The 7,500-nt window shown below is 40.3% G+C and overlaps 1 protein-coding gene across 1 annotated transcript in view; it reads left to right on the top strand.

Annotated features, from left to right (window-relative positions):
- LOC115183930 (CDK5 and ABL1 enzyme substrate 2) overlaps positions 1 to 7,500 on the top strand; it is a 65,125-nt gene that overhangs the window by 4,307 nt on the left and 53,318 nt on the right. The gene's annotated exons all lie outside the window — the stretch shown is intronic.

Here is a 7,500-nt window from a genome sequence, read left to right as displayed (position 1 = left end):
TTGCGTTACATTGTTATGAGACTGTTATTTAACAAGCAACCAGCCAGGACAGTTCAGCTGAAAGACGTCATGTATTTGGACCAAAACAGCGCTGAGTTTCATTTCTTGCTCAAAAAAAAAAAGTGTAGTTATTATTAATCTGCCTCATTAGAGTATCGCAACTGTAATTTCCGCTACAAAAGGGTGACTGTTGGATTGGCTGCTTATTATTTTGATTGTGGGAGGTCCCGTGTGGCTCAGTTGGTAGAGCATGGTGTTTGCAACGCCAGGGTTGTGGATTCGATTCCCACGGGGGACCAGTACGGAGAAGGAAAAAAATTGTATGAAATGTATGCATTCACTACTGTAAGTCGCTCTGGATAAGAGCTTCTGCTAAATGACTAAAATGTAAAGTGTAGATTAGGAACAAGTTACCATTTCTACCGTGTGAACAGCCATTTCAGTAGGTTACATGATAATAACAGATAGGAGCAGCCCAGTTTGTCAAAGAAGCCCTGCATTAGGTTATACCTGTAGTCATTGACTAAAACAGAACGCTGTATTATTGGTCAGTCACTTCCTCATTAAAAACAAATCAAATCAAGCTTTATTTCTATAGTACATTACAGACATGGATGCAACGCGCTTCACAGGAAAACATTTTAATAAAAACAAAAAATGTAAACAATGAAAATTAAAACAGAAATATTTACTATACAAAAATAAGAGGATAAACAAAACGAAAGAATAACAATAAAAAGTGAAAGACTAGTAAAATAATTAGCCAGCGTCAACAGTCATTTTCATACTGTATTGTTATATAGCCTACAGGCTATGCTACTGAGGCTGGATTGTCTGTTCATTAAAACACACAGCCACAAGTTACCACTTGTACCGTGTGAATAGCAATAGTTTAACAACCCCCCCTCCACACACACACACACACACACAGCAGGCACACACACACACACACAGTTATTAGACTAGGGAGTGGAAATGTTGACTTTATGAGGAGTCTAGCGTTTTATAGAGGCTTTGCCAACTTTGCCCGAACTGTGCAGGGGTTTTGTCAGGTGACTTGTCTCACTGCATCACCATCAGGTAGGATAGGTTGTGTACATTTTAAAGGACAGTCAGTGTATATGAAGTACTGTTATATTTTGACAAGGAGTTGCCTCTGACTATACTGTGCACTTTGTTATCCTTAATTAATGACGCAGCTGACGACCTAGGGTAGGTGTTTGTTTACAAACCACACACAGACACATAACACTTACTGTGTTTGTTTACAAACCACACTGTGCAGCTTGGCAACTATCAGTATAACATTTGGTGTGGCGCCACAGAATATGCCAAATAGGCTTGGGCGTTTTTACCCTTCTATACCGGGGTAGTTTGAAATACCAAACGGTATGATTTTCAATACCGTACTAGTTCCATCTGTGGATTTGGTTCGCTAACTTACTAGCGAAATGACTAGATGTCAACATCAAGCTTCTTGGTTACAGCAGAGATATTCAACTTTCTGGATCAAGATCCCTACTGCCTAAATATGTTTTATGAGTGAAAAAAAAAAAGTTTAACTTCCGGTAAAGAAATAATGTCCCTTGTGTGCACTGCCGGTAATACCGTATACTCCGGTATGGTACAGGAACGGTATGAAGAAAGGTTTCCGTTAGGAAAATGTGCACGGTGCTCAGAATGACAGAAATCACATTTACATTATGGTAATGCATCTTAACAGAACATGGAACTCGTGTAATGAAGCAGCCAATAAAACTGCATTTTCAAACGTTTGCCAAAATGCAATTAGCTGGAAAACACCATTCTAAACAGCGCACCTGAGAAAACACCATTCTAAACAGCACACCTGAGAAAACACCATTCTAAACAGCACACCTGAGAAAACACCATTCTAAACAGCACACCTGAGAAAACACCATTCTAAACAGCACCCCTGAGAAAACACCATTCTAAACAGCACCCCTGAGAAAACACCATTCTAAACAGCACCCCTGAGAAAACACCATTCTAAACAGCACACCTGAGAAAACACCATTCTAAACAGCACACCTGAGAAAACACCATTCTAAACAGCACACCTGATGGCGGTTCCATATGTTAGAAACTTAAAGGGGGAATCTAAAGATGCATAAACTAGGATGGCTTGATTAGACCAGGATTATGCCTTTGGCTTCTGGACAACGAAATAAAGTTGAAATTAAAACCAATAGAACAGGAGAGACATGACATAGTGGTGAGTCTAATAGAACAGGAGAGACATGACATAGTGGTGAGTCTAATAGAACAGGAGAGAAATGACATAGTGGTGGGTCCAATAGAACAGGAGAGACATGACATAGTGGTGGGTCTAATAGAACAGGAGAGACATGACATAGTGGTGGGTCCAGTAGAACAGGAGAGACATGACATAGTGGTGGGTCCAATAGAACAGGAGAGACATGACATAGTGGTGGGTCTAATAGAACAGGAGAGAAATGACATAGAACAGGAGAGAAATGACATAGTGGTGGGTCCAATAGAACAGGAGAGACATGACATAGTGGTGGGTCCAATAGAACAGGAGAGACATGACATAGTGGTGGGTCCAATAGAACAGGAGAGACATGACATAGTGGTGGGTCTAATAGAACAGGAGAGAAATGACATAGAACAGGAGAGAAATGACATAGTGGTGGGTCTAATAGAACAGGAGAGAAATGACATAGTGGTGGATCTAATAGAACAGGAGAGACATGACATAGTGGTGGGTCCAGTAGAACAGGAGAGACATGACATAGTGGTGGGTCTAATAGAACAGGAGAGACATGACATAGTGGTGGGTCTAATAGAACAGGAGAGACATGACATAGTGGTGGGTCTAATAGAACAGGAGAGACATGACATAGTGGTGGGTCCAATAAAACCCGATACGATATCCAATATTTTCCTTGCCAGAAAACCCGATACTGATAACAGATATTTAAATAGTTAAATGTTTGAAGCACACACACACACACACACACACACTGACCAAAAAGTTATTTTGTTGCCATTTACGTATGTCCCCATTATCAGTAAAACATAATCACAACGTATTTCTTGCACTTATTTGCTGTGCTGTTTCATTGTTCATTTGTTCAGTCGTTTCATTCTCAACTAGGATTTCATCATACATGTCAAACAGTGAAGTTTCAGCTCTGTCTGTCCGTGGCCTCTCTTCCTCGGTGCACACTGTCACTGTGTCCGTTTCCATCTTGTCCAGCTGTGTCTGTAACATTTCACGTAAACCCTGTTTCTTGTCTCCATCGAAGTAGCGGTCCTTGTACCTAGCATCGAGCATGGTGGCGACATAGTAAAGAGGTTCATAGAGAATGCCACCAAATCGCTTGTTCTCAGCCTCGAGTACTTTTGCAAGTTTTAACCCCACGGTCTGTGTTGTTAGTTTTGTTGAGCAAGCGTTTCAATGCCATGACAGAGGGTATCACGTCTGCTGCAGACGCAGTTGATGAGCTTATTTCTCGAGTCAGTTGTTTGAATGGAGCTAGGAGTGTGTTCATGTTTCCCAAGTTTCAAACATGTTCTCAAATGCCATTAAAATGGAAGAGGCAAGTAGAAGGGGGGAAAAGTAAGGAACTTGTCTGTCGGCCCTTCATTAAAGAACATAAATGGTTAAAGATAATTGTGATAAATAAAAACATATACCAATTTCATTTAAGGACCAAACAATTGACAGCTGTGCCAAATAAATTGCAAAATAGTTGGGAAGAGATTTTTGATGTACTGATTCCATGACACATGGTTTATGAACTGATATACAAAACAACACTGGATTCACAACTTCAATTTTTTTCAATTTAAATTACTATACAAAATTCTTGCAACCAATAGACTGTTATATATGGGGGATACAACCTTCCCAGCTCTGCAGATTCTGCTGTGAGGCGGCAGAGTCATTAGATCGTTTATTTTGGTATTGTCCATATGTAGCTCGTTTTTGGTCGCAGGTCCAGGAAAGGCTGAAGAATTGCAACATTTACCTGGAGCTAACACTGCAGATAGCACTACTGGGTGATCTGAAAAGTCATAGACAATCAATCAATAATATAATAATTATTTTAGCAAAAATGTTTATCTTTAATTTACAATCTGTAGAAGCTATGAGAATAGAAAGGTTCAGCACTTTTGTGAAACAGCACAGTTGAAAAGAATATGGCAAATCGAAATCCTAAAATGGATGATGTTGAGAGATAGATGGGAGGGGTTGAATGGAGCTGAAGGGTGGGACTAATAACAACAAGATAACAAATGTAAAATATACGGGGTCTGTAAAATGTATATAGGTTCAGAACTTTTGTGAAATAGAACAGTTACAAATAGAAATCAAACTGGATGGACATCAGAAACGGAGGAAGGACTAAAAACAATCAAAATATAACTATTGTAAAATAGATTGTGTCTGTAAAATGTGTATAAGATGTATAAACTGAAGGTAGAAGCCTAAGTGTTATTGTTTATTAGTTTACTCCAATTGGGGGAAGGGTGGTAGGGTTTGGGGAATAATAAAGGCATATTCTTAAAAAAGTATGTATATGTATGTACAGTTAAAGTGTATGTAAACTTCCGACTCAGGTTGGAGTCATTAAAACTCGTTTTTCAACCACTCCACAAATTTCTTGTTAATAAACTATAGTTTAGCAAGTCGGTTAGGACATCTACTTTGTGCATGACACAAGTCATTTTTCCAACAATTCTTTACAGACAGATTATTTCACTTATAATTCACTGTATCACAATTCCAGTGTGTCAGAAGTTTACATACACTAAGTTGACTGTGCCTTTACACAGGCCTACAAACCTGACTCAGTTACACCAATTCTGTCAGGACGAATTGGCCAAATAAAATCCCACTTATTGTGGGAAGCTTGTGGAAGGCTACCCAAAACGTTTGACCCAAGTTTAAACAATTTAAAGGCAATGCTACCAAATACTAATTGAGTGTATGTAAACTTCTGACCCACTGGGAATGTGATGAATGAAATAAAAGCTGAAATAATTAATTCTCTACTATTATTCTGACATTTCACATTCTTAAAATAAAGTGGTGATCCTAACTGACTTTAGACAGGGAATTTTTACTAGGATATAATGTCAGGAATTGTGAAAAACTGAGTTTAAATGTATTTGGCTAAGGTGTACGTAAACTTCAGACTTCAACTGTAGGTATGTACGTCAGCCTTGACATCGGCGTTAATCTAGACATTGGGCCAATGCCGATGTTGGCATTTTTAGCTAATATCGTCCGATTCCGATATGCTTACCGATATATCGTGCATCCCTATATATTACAGTCATTTACCGTTCTCATTCTCGGGGAGGACGTTCTTTGAAAGTTCACAACCTGCTTCACTTGTGAGAAACAAGTTTGGTTTATTTCATAACCATTATTTATGAGATTTGTCAATGTGAGCAATGAGCATGTGTCTGGTCTCTCTGTCCTAATAATGTTGAGGGAAGCATGTGTCTGGTCTCTCTGTCCTGATAATGTTGAGGGAGCATCTGTCTGGTCTCTCTGTCCTGATAATGTTGAGGGAGCACGCACGCCTGAGCATGCATAGAAGTACTTTGCCTGCTGCCTGGAAATGTAGAAAAGTTTAAAAAATGTAGTTCCTCACAGTAAGCTATTTGAAAAATCTTTCCAACAATCTCCCCCTCGATAATCACCAGTCGTCGATGTGAAAGAGCAATGGAAGTTATAGACCTGCTGCTGTCACTTCCCTTGATCTGTTTCACCTGTTCCTGTGATTGTCTCCACCCCCTCCAGGTGTCGCTTGTTTTCACCATTAGTCCCCGGTGTATATATCCCTGTGTTTCCTGTCTCTCTGTGCTAGTTCGTCTTGTATGTTAGTCAAGTCAACCAGCGTGGTTTTTCCCCCCTGTACTCCTTTTGCTGTTCTCTTTTTGATAGTCTTCCTGGTTTTGACCCCTGCCTGACTTTGGACTACTTTCCTCCCTGCCTGATCATCCTGCCTGCCCTGACCTCGATTCTGCCTGCCCTTCGGTACCTTTTGGACTGGTTTTAACATTTTTGCCACGACCATTCTCTTTCTTACGCTATTGGATTAATACATATTAAGACTTCAACCATCTGCCTCCCGTGTCTGGGTCTCGCCTTGTGTCATGATAGCTGCGGCTGTCACGTCCTGACCAGTATAAGGGGTTATTGTAGTTTGGTCAGGACATGGCAGGGGTGTGTTTGTTTAGAGTGTTTCGGGGTTTGTTGGGCTATGTTCTATGTTAGTATATTTCTGTCTTTATCTAGTATGTCTAGTTCTATGTTTAGTTAATGGGGCTGACCTTCAATTGGAAGCAGCTGCTTCTAATTGAAGGTCCTATTTAAGAGGAGGGGGGGGGGTTTCTATGGGATTTGTGGGTAGTTCCGTGTGTAGCTGTGTGCCTCACAGGACTGTTTCTCATCGTTGTTTTGTTTCATCTTAATAAAGATGAGTATTCACATTCCCGCTGCGCCTTGGTCCCATCTTTACGACGACCGTGACAGCGGCATTGGCCTGGAACTGTTCCATGAAATTTGCACATGAAAATCATAACTTGCATCCAGAACAGTATAAATTGTAAGCTTCCCCAAACTTGACTCACACGCCGCCTATGAAGTCTTTATAAAAAAATAATTGCCTCCACGTTTCCGTCGTTGTATTTTGCCAATAGGCTACTTTGAAGCAAGGTAAGACATGTCTCATAATATGCAATAAAACATACTGGTTTCAAACAATTAAGTCTGTTTTCTAAATGTATACTGCCTCCAGCTTATAAGTCGTGGGCGTGTAGCCTGTTGCTTGTGTGATAGTTGTGTTGAATAAATAAGACACACTATATGTACAGTACCAGTCTAAAGTTTGTACACACCTACTCATTGTCTTTATTTTTACTATTTTCTACATTGTAGAATAATAGTGAAGACATCAAAACTATGAAATAATACATTGGAATCATGTAGTAACCAAAGAAGTGTTAAACAAATCAAAATATATTTTAGATTCTTCAAAGTAGCCACCCTTTGCCTTGACAGCTTTGCACAGTCTTGGCATTCTCTCAACCAGCTTCATGAGGTAGTAACCTGGAATTTATTTGTGTGGGAATGGTCTGGGGCTGTTTTTCATGGTTCAGGCCCCTTAGTTCCTGCGAGGGGAACTCTTAACGCTAAAGCATACAATGACATTCTGTACAACTCTGTGCTTCCAACTTTGTGGCTCCAGTTTGAGGAAGGCCCTTTCTTGTTTCAGCATGACAATGCCCCCATGCTCAAAGAGGTCCATACAGAAATGGTTTGTCAAGATCGGTGTGGAAGAACTTGACTGACCTGCACAGAGCCCTGACCTCAACCCCATCGAACACCTTTGGGATGAATTGGAACGCCGACTGCGAGCCAGGCCTCAGTGCCCAACCTCACTAATGCTCTTGTGGCTGAATGGAAGCAAGTCCTCTCAGCAATGTTCCTACGTC

This window comes from Salmo trutta, unplaced genomic scaffold (assembly GCF_901001165.1).
Source record: "Salmo trutta unplaced genomic scaffold, fSalTru1.1, whole genome shotgun sequence".
Lineage (NCBI taxonomy): Eukaryota > Metazoa > Chordata > Actinopteri > Salmoniformes > Salmonidae > Salmo > Salmo trutta.
The sequence above is the reverse complement of the archived record's forward strand: the minus strand, read 5'-3'. Positions and strand labels throughout refer to the sequence as shown.